The following is a 15,319-nucleotide window of genomic DNA, read 5'->3' as shown; positions in this document are numbered from 1 at the left end:
GTGGGCCAGAGGGTATGGCCTCAAAGGGACTCCAATGACCAGGAAACCATCTCCCAAGTCCTGGAAGCCTACCAAAGTTCCCAGGACACGATGGGTCAAATAATCACCATTTTGGGGGAGATTCATAGGCTACAGATGGAATACCACCAGGAAGTAATGCAGCAGTGGCAAGCACATACTGGCACCATGGCTACCATTTCAGGGTTGCTGAGGGACATCAATACCACCCTTATTGGTGCCTCTGCTCACCATCAGTCCCCTTCCACTGGCAACTTAACTTCTGCCCCCTCTACATTTGCGGCAGCTAGTAGAATGGAGGCCGTGCCAGGGGAATCACAAGCCGCAGACACCCCCCCTCTGTAGTTGAAGAACCCCACCCACAAACATGGACGTCCATCCAGACATCCGCCTGAAGCAGAAACCAAGACAAAACGCACTGCTAGGACGTGAACATCACCTGAAATGTTAGCCTTGTGTGCCACTGAGACACCCTATAGACTGTTCTGAGACATGACTTCATTTTCACATGGTACAAGGGCACTGGACCTGTGTAACCAACTGGTGTAGCTGCTGCTTTGATGATTCCGTCTGCCATGACCTAACTCATCATCCCTGATTTTATTTTGCTACTTTGTTTTCAAACGTAATCAGCATGATATGCACAATAAATCACAATGGAGCACAGCCTCTGTATTTGTGTCTTTATTGATACCTCAACAATTGCTATGCTTGCCAACTGTGGTGAGGTGATGCCCCCCCTGCAGCAAACAGCCAGTCTAAACAGATGGATCCTCCCACAGCATGATACATCATACAACAGAGATGTCACAGGACAGGTGTCACTGAGGTTGCACTCCAGGACAATACAATAGTATAGTCAGTATTCCATTCTGCAAATAGAGTATCACAGAAAGTACCATCAGGATGGAAGGCTTGGTGGTGCACAAAATGTACAAATACAGGTGACAGATGTCATGGGCATGGTAACCCACTACAAAGCAGGGGCACCCAGAATGGACATACATATCACCAGGTAAAGACTTCACATACACATAACATAGCTGCATGATCTAATTTCTCATGGTAAACACATACCATGTGACAGATTCTGTGCAGCATCTGTCAGTGTCATTGCAGGGAATCTAGTAGAGCCACTGCCATGCAGCTCATTAGGAGCTAATCTAACACACATGCCAAGCTGAACCCCGCGTCTTACTCTCTCCACAGGTATCCTAGCCATTGCACCATGGAGAGGATACGAGACACTGTCAGTTCCCCTCAGAATGAAGGCCCCAGTGAGGACACAACACCTGGATGTCTGGATAACGACCAAAAACCTGGCTCATCTAGAACACCTGGTCAGTCAATGACTCCCTGCCTCACCCTGCCCACATCAACACTCCCACCCCTGGTGCTACCACATCACAAGCAACCAGCCGCCACCAACCTGCGTTCCAAGGCCAGTTCAATCAATAGTGTGTCCCACAGTACAGGGCCCTGAGTCGAACCTTACCATTCCTGACAATGAAGTCCTGTTAACACTGGGAGTAGACACACCATGCAGGAGCACAGGCCCCTGGTGGTAGGGTGAGTGGAAGAGATGCTATGGGCCAGAGGGTGTGGCCTCAAAGGGACTCCTCTGACCAGGAATGTGCATGGTGGCGCACAAAATGTACAAATACAGGTAACAGACGTCATGGGCATGGTAATCCACTACAAAGCAGGGGCACCCAGAATGGACATACATATCACCAGGTAAAGACTTTTCACATACACATAACATAGCTACATGATCTCATTTCCCATGGTAAACATATATGATATCATAAAGGACCCATTACATTAACCATACACAAATATAGGGTCTTTACCTGGAGTAATGTTCCCACTGATTTGTCACTTGATAGTCATCTGCAACTTGTACAGTAACATCTGATTACAAACACATCTATGCCACATGGTCATCACACACTACCCCATCCACTGTGTAGGCAGAGGGCATGCTCCATTCCTAACACAAGTGTCACATACTTCCACTGACATGAAAAATGCCACTTCACAACCCCTCCAACCTCACTGGCAATAGGAAAGGGCGAAGCAGTCACATTTCCACATGTATAACTCGAGTACAAACTAATTGACATCCCACTGTAACTAATTCCAATTTGCCAACTACCTGTCATTAACAACTCTCATGTCAGTCGTTAACTAACATTGGCTATTATACCTCAAACCATAGTTTGCATAGCCAAACAGGAAATTGCACTTTAAGTTAGTGGAAGAAAAAGAGGATAGGAGAATCCAAGAAACACGTCTCAAGACTGAATAGTCTATACCAGAAGTGAATATTAGGGTCAGATGTACTAATACGTGTCACAGTTGACCCTTTATTACTGTACACTTTACAATGCATCAGTCAGTTTCCCCAACTCACATATAGGCATTGGAGCTATTACACCACCACTGATTAATCCAAATAGATCCAGGCACCTGAATCTTGCCTTGAAAAGCCTGAATGTTCACTCTATTACACGTCTTGTCCTCCCGTGGGCCTCATTGAAACGGATGTCTCCTAGCACAGTGGTTTACCTCACTGGTGTCAACAGTCAAGGAAGGTTTGGATAGCCAGAGTCATCGTGAACACAATGTAAGAACAAAATATAAATAGCTACAGAAACTACATATGATGTAATGACCAGTGACACAACACAGAAACATAGCATACAATGCATACTTACCAAACAACCAGGCCCTCTCTGTTTGTAGTCGTGCCATCAGATGTGGGCCATTGCTGTTCCGCATTACGTAGAATCATGCACTGATCCTGTATATTTGACTGTGACTCACAAGATGTACTGGTCTGCCAAACACACTACCTGTATCTTAATTGAGTGGGAGTTCTTCCTGTTCCTATTCACCTGCTTATTGGCACTGGGGGGGGGGGGGACCAGGGCTACATATGTGCTATTAATGGCTCCTGCCTCATGAGGGATGTGTTCCATCTCATAAAAGTCTGCCTTCACAAATGCCAAATCCACTCTTTGGGGGAACCTGATGTAGCTGTCCAGGTGCTTCAATAAGGCACACTGTATATCCTTCAACACCAGACTGAACATGGGCTGAGACATCCCTGATGTTAAGGCGGCAGTATACTGAAAGGACCATATGGCAAGGAAATCTAGCACTGACAAAACTTGAACAATGGGAGGTATGCAATTGAGATTGAGAATGGCTGCCATCAGATCTGGCTCCAACTGTGTACAGAGCTCATGAGGGTATGATGATGCAAACAATATGTCTGGATGACATGCCTGTCCTCCGTGGTTGCCGGGACTACTAGTGGACGTACACTGGTGGATTTCTCCCTCTCCTCATGGCAGGATAACTAGGTTGAGAGGAGAAAATATCCAATGAGCTATGCAGTATGCACACATCACCAACACACTGTATATCACCTGACAAATAACATCTGTAGAGGTGGTGTAGGACTGCTGACATATATAATACAGAACACAGATATGTACCAAATGAACCCTCATTGCTGCAAATTGCCTTACATGTAAATTGGAATGTACGTATGAAACATATGTCATTGTACATGTGTGGGTGACTTTGCTGCCATGCACTAATTACACATATATATCGGTATCTACCCATACCTAGCCCTGGTCTATGTACCACAGAGTTACTTAATATTGTTCTCAACAAATTGACGGCCTGAACACGTCATTGTGTAAAGATGTTCACAAAATATGTTGCACAACCAAGAAGGCCCAACATACGGTTACACTGCAAATAGGAGGAGAAAGTGAATGACACAGATTATTTTGCACATCCATTGATCACATGTGGGCAAAATGGCACGTGCCTCACCTACTGTAGTGGACAGTTGGAAGGGACCTAAATCCGCCGGCTGAAGTCATCAGCTGGTAGGCGGTCGCAAACCGCCATGCAGCTTGTCATTGGATAACATAGCTGCCTTTGGTAGACTGGGGACAATGGGCATGACCGCTGGTGGTGACGGTCCTGAACGTCGCAGCCGAGACCGCCATTTTCTGCAATTTTGCTGACTTGACTCCTGACATTGTTGCTAGCAAGACCTTCACGACGTGTGCTGCTGTGTACTGCCTCTGGGAGCCATCATGCTATGTCCTGCAGGTGATAGGGCCCCACCCTTCACCCCCAAAGAGCTAGAAAAGTTAGTGGAGGAGGTCATACCCCTGTATGGACAGCTATATGGGGTGCCAGAGGAACAAGTGAGTACAATGGACCAGCCATGTGTGATATGTGTTGTGTGTGACGTTTATTTTGACATGTGAACTGGTGAATGTGTAGATGCAAGCAAATGGCATGTTGTGAAGGAGTGTTAGCAGAGTGGATCAGTAAGTGTGCCTACTTGCAATGACAGTTGATTAGTGACCAAAGCTATTGGCATTGGGCATGTATACATGACTTTCTCCTTTTGTCTGTGTCATCCATGCAGGTAAACGCCCATCAGAAGACGGGGATATGGTGTGCCATCGCCGAGCAAGTGCGGAACCTAGTGGCCCACATCTGGCAGAGCACCCATTGTCGCAAGCAGTGGGAGGACCTGAGAGGCTGAGCCCGATAGATCTCGGAGGCCGAGCTGGGGATGTCCTCCCAATGAGGGAGGGTTGCCAGTCGGACTCTGGCTCCCCTAATGGCCCACATCTTGGCGGTGACCTAACCTTAGGTGGATGGGCATTGGCGGGCAGCACAGCAGCCACAAGGGGGTAAGTACTTACCGTATCCTAGTACTTGGCGCTGGTTGTATAGTGTTTGCAGTCACACTGTTGCAGCTGTGACAATGTTGTAGGTGCTACATGTATGTAGACTAGTGGGAATGCATAATAATCACATTGGCTCTCTATTAGATGTAGATCTGACATTCATGGTTTGCTATCTGTATATTTATTTCACATGTGTCAAGACATATCTTTGACTGCATGTGGATATGCTCAGATGACAATGCCACATGTGAGTCCACCCAGCCATTTAATGCTTGCACATTTTCTTCCTGCCCATAGAGTATGTCCAGGTCCATCCTGCATCATATGTGCTCTTTCTTGCTCTAAGGTGTCTGAGCACTCTCATCTGTCTTGATCACCTGTATTATCAACTGGGTGCCTGTCATATTTTGTACAGGGACTCTAACATTTCTCATACTACAGGTATTGACTCCATGTGAGGCAGGCCTCTCCATCACTGCACAGATATGGCCAGGATAATACAGTATATATGGGTCTATAAATGTATCCCCATTGTCCCATCTTCTTCATACAATGGAGATTGTAAAGGTAGTAAGGGACGGCTGTTCAACTGTGGGTGTCTGATTTTGTCTATTTGTCCTTGACATGCATGTCCTTGCAAATTGACATCCGGGCAACTCGCATGTATCAGTTGTTCCCTAAATGGTAATTCGCTAGGCAGAGCTACCATAGCACCATATGCAATGTCCATGCAATGTGAGTCAATGTCCTACCAATTCCAGTGACACATATTTTATTATCTACCTACATCATACCTCAATGGTTACTTGGGATCACAGGTAATAAAGTGGTTCAATCATTACTACCCTCTGCCTAGATGATGTGGACAGTTTGGACAGGATTTGTCATAGAATAGCATCTAATTTCATTGTTTGATGGCTTAGCTGTACTACAATTTGTAAGACATGTGTTGCTGTGGGTTATGTTGTCAGTGCAACAGCAGTCATGTTATTCCATGTGTTCATATCTCTTCAGTGGGATATGTGTGTTGTCTGCACTTAAGCACAGCCAATCACATGTCAGGAAAGGTGTGAATGGTGCTGCTTTAATCAAGTGGTCATGGGGGGAACTGTAACAGCAAATCAGGTGGTATGTTAAGTGCCCTATTAATTTTTCATAGCTGGCTAATGTTTAGGTGTCCTTACATTGCACTCAGTGATTGGCAGTGGATGTCTCATGTGTGCTATGTAGCCCACTGAAGCTGCACATACATGTATGGAGTGATGTGGTGTATCTGTGTACAGTGTATGCCGAGGTTCCTCTGGAATTTGGTGCATGTGGTCACATGACTGTTCTCCAGACATGTATTATGCAAATCAAATGTCACCTGTGTGGTAGTGCCTCATGTTGTGACTATGTCAGTCATTGTTTCCATTATGGCATATAGGTACAGAGGGTTCAGTCAGGCATGTGATTTGGATGGCAGATGCTGTGAGCACTGTGAATTGAGATTATTTAACATCATGGGGTATTACTTAATGGACACAGACTGGTCAGGTGTTGATTCAATAAATGCATGTTATGTTGTGATTATTGAAATGTTTTACTTACAGATTATAGGAGGATGGAGAGTTCTGATCCTGATTAAAACTGATTTTCTGCTTGTCAGGGCATGACCAGCATCCTAACATACATTTTCAGGTGAATTCTTTGAATGCTCCAGTCATGCTACCACATTTGAATTATTATGTGTTTAAGAGGGTAGCCATGAAGGGATGGATTGGAATAATATGGTGGGATATGATGGAGGTCAAGTGGATCACTAGATGACATAGCCTAGACAGGAAATGTAGGACTACAGTTGTCCTTGTTCTAATGTTAGTAAGTGAAGAATGTGATGACCCTCTCTCCCTCCCTCTCTCTCCCTCTATTTGTGCGCCCTCCCTTTAGCTCCCCACCCAGTAGTCTGTGTCCACTGACCCAGGAGGGTGGGTGTCTCCTTCACTGCTGGAACCTCTGCCCCTGTCAGCCCTGCTGCCCTCAGTGAGGAAGCAATTGTTCTCCTGAAGTCGATCTATGTGGGTCAGTCGACCGTCATGAATGTCATCCAGGGACTGGCTGCTCAAGTCCAGCAGAGCAGTGCGTTCCTAGAGGGCATTGACAGTACACTGGCTGGCCTACAGAGATCCTATCAGGCTCTGGCCTCCACACGGATGGCCTGTCACCCTTTGTCTTCCGTCCCCCCTCCACCTTCCTGTTCCCAATCCCAAACCCCTCTTCCCCCTCACAGCCAAAGCACATAGACTGACAAGCATGCATCTACCTCAACATCCAAAGATAGCTCAGACAAACACAAGCACCACAAAACCCACCACCAGCATGCATATAAACAACACCCACTTGCAGACACACCAACATTACTACCTGCATTGGCTCCCCCACAACCACCACCTTCACAGACACTACATCGGACAAACCAGCATTCACCGATCCAGCCACAACTGCTATCCTACCCACAGTCACAACAATAGCAGGGCCTCACACATCGACCCCAGTCACTACATACGCAGACAGCACAACCACTGACACTCCTACACATCCACCATACCTGCTGTCACCACCCCAACAGATAGTCACTCATCCACCACATAACCTCACAGCACCTCCAACCCTCCTCCTCCTAAAACACATAAATGCCTACATCCATGCAACAGACACCCAACACACACAAGCATACCTCGCAAACACATGCACCCGAGACTCCGCCAGAACATCTAAGACAACCACTCCCTCTCCCTCCACTCCCAAACCCTTTTGCTATGACCATCCCCGTGTGTCTTAGAAATGTTTCCTCTTGGAGTTGAACCTCTTCCCTACTCCTCTCCAACCCCTGTGACCTCCCGAAGATCTGCGTCTCAGCCCTTCTACCTCCAAGTACTCCCCTGGCCCACTGCAGGTATCCATACCCCTCCCCAAGCAATCAACCCTCCTTGGTTTCTGTGTGAGTATGTGGGGTGGTTGTGCTATCAGGTGTGTGTGGCCAGCATTGCGTTAGGCTGTGATGGCTGTGTATTGTGTGATGGGCATGCATGAGTAGGGGACATGGATTTATGTCGATATTATGTGTATTGATTGTGTTGACGTGTTATTTTGAGTGTAGTGTGCCCTTGTGTGGGTGTACCGCGTGTGTGTTGATTGTTATGTCAAATCTGTTGTGATGTGTGTTGGCGGGGTATGAGGTATGCCTTGGTGTATGGATGTTTGATTGTGTGTGTTGGTTCTCTAGTGTTTTTAGGTTGTGCTGTGTGTATGATTTGAAGTGGAGATGTGTACTGTGAATGTATGATGGTGATTTTGAGGTGGTGCGGTTGTGGTGTTGTGTCGTTGGTTGTGTTGTGTGTTGTAGTTGTGTGTTGTAGTGTTAGACTGTGCCAATGCTGAATATCTGGGTGTTGGTGTGTGTTTTGTAAGTGTGTGTGTTGGGCATATTGTTTGTACTATGTATGTGCATGTGTGTATGTGGGTGTGTGTGTGTCAGTGTGCGGGTACGTGTGTGTATCACCATCACCACCCGTTCAGGATGTGTATGTTGTGTGAGTGTATATACATTGACATTGTGCAATGGTGTCAGGTAAGTGTGCATGCTTACGTTTGCTTTCATCGTTGCTGGTTCCGGAGTCGTTAGGTGAGAAGGAGTAGCGGGAAGACGTGTAGCTCAGGTTCCATGGCGGCTCAAGACAGGTACGTGTTCCTGAAGGTGAGGGTCTCCGTTCATACTGTTGGTTTCTGCCAGGGTTTCTGTGGTGGTGCAACCGCGGCCAAAACGTTGGCGGTGTGCAGCCTCGTAACCTGTCTGGCGGGTCATGGTCTCTGCCAGCCTGAAGGTGGCTGCGGTAATCCGTGGTGGCCTAACTGCACTTGCGGTGCCAGCAGTGGATTGGCTGTATTCTGTTGGGAAGACCACCATGGTCATTATTTGGCAGTCTTCTCTGCCAGCCTGTTGGGGGTACGACCACCACCACCAATATGGCGGTCATGAGACCACCAAACTTGTAATGACCCCCTTAGTGTAGTCCGTCGCTCAGTAGAATTCCCCAGCTCTGCCATTGCATGCGAAGGGCAAGAGCCAGTGGTTCTGTGGCCAGAGAAAAGAGTTGTGGGGACAGCAGGTATCCTTGACGGGTGCTCTTGTAAATCAAAGTGGGTTCAGGTATAAGTCGGGAGTGTTTTTACTCTGGCTAGTGGCTGGGTATACAAAAGATTGACCAGCCAAATTAACTGAGCCGCTAAACCGCATCACGGCAGCACTCCAAACAGAAGGGTCTACTCCAATGAATCAAAAGCCAATAGCAGGCAGCATGCTCAGGGCCAGGTATGAGGTGAGTACTGTATTGTATAGTAATAGTTTTTATATAGCGCTTACTACCCCTGACGAGGCGTCAAAGCGCTTTTCAGCGAGTAGCACGCTACTCCGGAACCCAAAAGGAATTAGTGGTGGATTAGTATAGGGAAATATGAGAACAGTTTTAGTATTATTATGAGTTAATTTGAGGCGCGGATATGTGAGTTTGTTAGTTGGATTGACTTGAGTCCAGGATCCAAAGAGTCTTTTTATTTAACAATATATTTTCAAATAATTTTTTATTGCAATTCTTCAAAACACTGAAAAATATACATTTTACAAAATAACAATTATTGAACATTTTAACATAAAAACAATTAAAAACAAACAACACTTCTAACTTTACAAAACTATTGAAAAAATATTATTCATTTTTAACAGTGATATTTTTAACAACAATGTTAAAAACAACACTAAAAACAATAACATCACAATATTTTTGTGATGATATTCTGGTAACACAATATTTAAAACTCAGTATTTTGTCCAAACCACTGACTAACAGAGTGTAAGATTTACCTCAGACTGTTCATTTGATTGAAACAGGAACTAGGCCACTTGAAATTCTAACATCAATGGCTTTGATGTAAATGCCTAATTTATGGCCTGTTTCATTCAAACAGATGGAGGACCCATAACTTATGGCTCACTGTTCTTTGGTGATGAGAAGCTCAGTTTTTTCCGGACTTAACCAGACTGTCAGACTGACTGACTGTCAGTTAGTTTGGGCAGGCAAACTACTCTGAGAATGTGGACTCTCTGGGACACAGCATGTGAGCTGGCCTCAGGGGATGGGGTCCCCAGGGCCATTAATGGCTCATGCGGGGGGGGACTGAGCAACCCACCTCCCCTTTTTTCAATAGTAGCAGCCCTGGGAGATGGGGTCCATGGTGCCTTTTAAAGGCCCCTCCCTTAAAAAAATACAGTGGACCGCAGGAGATGGGGTTCCCGGAGCCAGAAGTGGCTGGGAGAAGGGACCTGCATGCCACCCTTCCCTTATAAATCCATCAGGCCCTGGAGGATGGGGATCCAAGGGGCCAAAAACGGCCTTGGGAGGGAGCAGAGTGCTCCCCTCCCCTTAAAATATTTTAGGCCAGAGGGATGAGGTCCCCAGAGTCAAATATGGCCTGGGAAGGGTGGCCACGTGTCCTTCTCCCCCAAATAATAATGTATGCCGTCCCCCAGGGCCCTGGCCCAGCCAGGGCGATTTAAAAAAGAAGCATGGAAGCCCACGCTTCTTATTTAAAGAAACTATTGCTATGGATTTGCATATCTTCCACAAATTTACAGCAAAATCTGTTTTATCCCTCCACCCGGCCAAGGGGGTCAGGATATTCCCATCCTTCCCCTTATGTCTTTTTTAAACATTTTATAGGACTCAGGACTGTTTCCTGAGTCCTAAAATGGCTGCCACCACTTCCTGGTTGAGGTGGTGCAAGCCACTCAAATCTCAGTTTAAGATTTGTCGCATTACCGGCATAATATATACAATCTATTTTAACCTTAATTTCTCCAAAACAAATGAAAGGTTTTACACCAGAACGTAAAAAGCACTCTTTCTGGATGAAGATCTAACTTTCTGTCAAATTTGGTGTTAATCCGTTTGGGTTGTAGCTAAGTTTAAAGGTCCTAAAGAAAAATGAATGGGGAAAATGCATTTTGGGACCCCTCCTTTTTCTCAGCCCCACGTCATGGATCACCCCGAAACATTCCATGTGCGTGTTGATTCGTCAAACAGAGACAAAGTTGTTAGCAGCACAAAAAATGCATTTCCTGTGGAAACATGGTTCTATCTATAATGAGCCAGTGGCGACCGCCACTGTGTAATATTTATATATATTAACAGAAAAAAACAATTCTTACTGGGACGTTAAACTTAGGTTCAGATTTTACACAGACAAAACAATAGAAAGTCAGCTGTCATAGTGTTAGTGCGTCTGACCTTAATAAGTAAACTAACAAGGGGACGCGAATAGGTCGATGAACCTTTTAACTCGTTTAAGATGTTCTCGCCATAGCTCCAATATAATAAACAATAGTCAATAATCAATACACAATAATCAATAATCATTAGTTAAAATCAATAATCAATGGAGTAAGTAAATATCACGCACCATGACCTTTCAGAAATGAATAACCACACCTTTATTAAGGTTTAGTAATTTTTATTTCCCTTATATTAACAATGCTAAAGTCATGTAGATTAATCTCAATATCAAATAAAACACATATAAGAACAATACTGGTTGACCAAAGCGGCGGAAGAAATGCAATCTAATCAAAGCTTGAATCACAATGCATTCTAAGACAAAGGTGCAAATCAAAAGCAGAGTCAGCTGCAACAAGGATATGGTGTACATAGAATTCAGCAAGACAATTCCTCAAAACATTAGTCCCTGTAATTCATCAGTCGTCATGTGAATACCCTCATCTAACCCAGATTAGCATCAGCATGTTGGGCTTCATGCAAAACAATTTAGAACACAAATTATGAAAATATCTAACTAGGGAAACTATCAAGACAGCGCAGTTGGTACCTAGAAAGAAAAGGCATAAAAATGCATTACAGTCACATTGTCATATCTACCTATCCATGGTATGGGTCAGCAAGCAGAATCAATCTTCGTCCTCAGGTCATCAATCGATCAGTCAGAGAGTATGAGCCCAATGGCAGAATCTCAAATCTCTTCTTCTCTCCAAGGCAGTAATTCCCTAAAATCTGAATAATGATCTGAAGTCTTCCCCCTCTGTCACGTTGTTATATCAAAGTCACCTAAACTATCCCCTAAATCCCCATTGGTCAGTTAATCGTACATTTATACTTTATCCAATAATATTTCTATACCAAATCTATGAATTCTAATATTTCGCTCTTCACACAAAGTTGATTGGTCAACTGTACGATGTCCTCATCATCCGGCACCACAGGTAAGAAATCTGGTGCATCTTCATCTCCAGTCAGTGTCTTAATTGTTTGTGTCCTGGGAACGTACATGTAACAGGGTCACAGTCATGGAGGTTCACAAGGATTTTTATAATGTTTGTGGTTTATTGAATTTTAGAGGGTATTACAGTCTTGTAATTCTTTCCTTGCTCTCTGTTTGTTATGATCTTATTCTTTGCCTTCCCACATGGTCTTCACTCTCTCTCTCTCTCTGTATTCTTCTTTTCCCAGATGGTGACTCAGGAGGCGCATGGAAAGAAAGAAGAATACAAGAAGGTTGGTATGTAGGTACATAGTACAACTACTGTTTTCCTCTTTCTCTCCCTTCTTTCCTGTCCTGTCTGACTCTTCTCTCTGGTCTTTTATTTCCTTTTCCTTTCTTCGCTGCTTTTCCTTTGCCTTTTCTGTGTTCTTTCTTCCTTTTGAGTTGTCTTACTCTCTATCTCGTTTTCTTCTTCTGTCTCTTGCTAGGGTTCTCTTTTCATTCCTCTCTTGTGCCCTCTCTTCACTCTTTTTACTGGCCTGGTTGCCTCTTCTCTCTCTCTCTATTTTCCGTATTGTATGTTCTGTTCACACCCAAGTAGTCTACTTGTTATTATTGAGGTCCACCCATAGTAGCCCCGGGTTCAATGAGTATAAATCAGAAAATCAAACAAACTCAGCTCGCAAGCTAAATCACAAAAAAATAACAGCTAACAAAAAAAATATTGAAGGCCAAACGGAAATATTCCCTTAATCAACTAATCCTCCCCCTACCACCGATCCCGCTGTTAAGACTCCCTTTTCCTCCCTTTTTGTAGCTGTTGGATCGTACCTGGCTAGGCCATGCTCTTCCCAGAGCGTGGCTGATCTGTGCACTTTGTCGCCTCCTGTTCATTCCACCAGGCGTCGGGGAAATCCTCTCGCGGTTGTCTACTCTGGCGTCCTGGTTTCGGCGTCTTCTTGTTTCTCCTCCGTTGCGGTCTCTTCCCGGTCGCGGTCGTATTGGGGTTTAAGAACCCCTCCTCTGGCTGGGCGCTCTCCGTCATTGGATGTCGTGAAGTTCTCTTACGGATCGCCTATTCCCGATCCGGAAGTTCCCCCGGGGTATCGCTGGGCCGTATTTCCAATGATCGGCCCAACACATTCACTCCCCATGGACAGTGGCTGTTGGAGCCACGTGCTTGAAGGATACCTAGAAAGGTAATCTGCATTGGATATGAGGGAGCCTGGTGAACGCTGAACCTGGAAGGAGAAAGATTGGAGAGATAAAAACCAATAAAGCACCCATGCGTTGGTGTCCTTATGGCGTGCCAACCAGGTTAAGGGAGCATGATCAGTAAGCAATGTGAAGGGACGGCCTGTTAAATAATATCGTAATGATTCAATAGCCCATTTGTTCGCAATTCCTTCTCAAGGGTGGGATAATGTTTCTCATGGGTCCTACTCAGGTATACTATAGGATGATAGAGTCCTACTCATCTTTCTGCGACAGAACGGCTCCTATCCCTTGATCAGAGGCATCAGTTTGGACCTGAAAGGGTTTCTGAAAGTCAGGGCAACGCAGTACAGGCTCGGTTGTCAGGAGATGTTTTAATTGTTCGAAATCTTGCTTTTTCACAATCAGTGAGATGAGTGATCTGATTGGGTTTGTTCTTTTCCAGTAGGGCAGTGAGGGGGGCTGCAATTTCTGAAATATGAGAGATGAATCGCCTGTAATATCCTACCATCCCTAAAAAGGCCCTGAAATATTTGTTTCATCAATGCAGCAGAATTTGCGTGATGGCGTGTACTATTTCTAGCTAGGGTTTCACCATTCCATGTCCAATCACATACCCTAGGTAATTGATATTATCATGACCTATCTTACATTTTTCCGGGTTCGCCGGGAGGCCTGCTTCTCTCAGGGTATGTAAAATACTGGTTAAATGTGAGGTATGGTCATCCCAGGTCATACTATAGATAATGATGTCATCTAAGTAGGCAGCAGCATAGTCCTGAAAGGGACGGAGCACCATATCCATCAGTCGTTGAAAGGTAGCAGGTGTACCATGCAAACCAAATGGAAGGACCGTAAATTGGTAGAGACACAAGGGGGTGGAAAACACTGTTTTCTCTTTGTCCTCCTCTTTCAGGGGTATTTGCCAATAACCTTTAGTTAAGTTTAGTGTGGTCATATATTTGGCTTTCCCTAATCGCTCAAATAGATCGTCAATCCTAGGCATAGGATAGGTGTCAAAATGAGAGAGGGCGTTAACTTGTCTAAAGTCAATACAAAATCTAATAGTTCCATCTGGTTTTGGAACTAAAACTATGGGTGAGCAACAAGGACTAGAGGAGCGCTCAATAATTCCTGCCTGTAACATGTCTCACCTCCTGTTCTACCATTTTCTGTCTGGCTTCTGGTATCCGGTATGGTCTCCGTTGGGCTACTCGGTTTCCTATTGTTCGGATATGATGTTGTATTAAGTGAGTTCTTCCTGAGGTTTTTGAAAAAACATCAAGATTATTACTCACTATCTCAGATAATTGAGAACGCTGGTGGGTGAGAGAAAACCACCTAGCTGGGGCATACATATCTCATTGTTGTCTCGTGTCTCTGTGGGATATAGAGGTACGTTGTCTACTGTGCCAGTAGAAATGTACATACTACGGAGAGAATCATGTGTATCATGCCACAACTTTAAAAGGTTGGTGTGAGACATTATCTCTCTACCTGACCCGGAGGGTATTTCGATTTGTATGTTACTGGAGTAACTTGTTCAAGGATATTAAGGGGCCTTGCCAATAGGCTGGTAGTTTGTTCCCTGTGGTGGGCAACAACACTAATACTTTTTGACCTACGGTTAAGGTTCTGGGTCTACTGGTTGTATCATAATAGGCTTTTTGTTTTTCTTGGGCTTCTTTTAAACAGTTGTGAGCTTCTTCCCACACGGTGTGTAAGTTTTCTTTTAAGTCTTTAGTGTAGGTTAAAACATCTTTGATTTCTTCCTCTGTCTCTTCCCATTGCTCTGCTAGTATATCTAATAATGTTCGGGTTGCCGACCAAAAAGGAGCTCAAAGGGGCTGTGTCCCGTGGATGACTGTACATGGGTCCGGAGGGCATAAAGAACTAGGGGTAGTTTTTTCTCCCAGTTCTTCCCTGATTCATTAATGGTTTTATGCAGGAGGTTCTTGATAGTTTTATTATAGCGCTCAGCAACGCCATCAGTTTGTGGATGGTAGACTGCTGTCCGGATCTGTTGTACTCCCAATACCTGGCAT

Source organism: Pleurodeles waltl, chromosome 12 (assembly GCF_031143425.1).
Source record: "Pleurodeles waltl isolate 20211129_DDA chromosome 12, aPleWal1.hap1.20221129, whole genome shotgun sequence".
Taxonomy (NCBI): Eukaryota; Metazoa; Chordata; class Amphibia; order Caudata; family Salamandridae; genus Pleurodeles; species Pleurodeles waltl.
Note: the sequence above shows the minus strand (reverse complement) of the source record.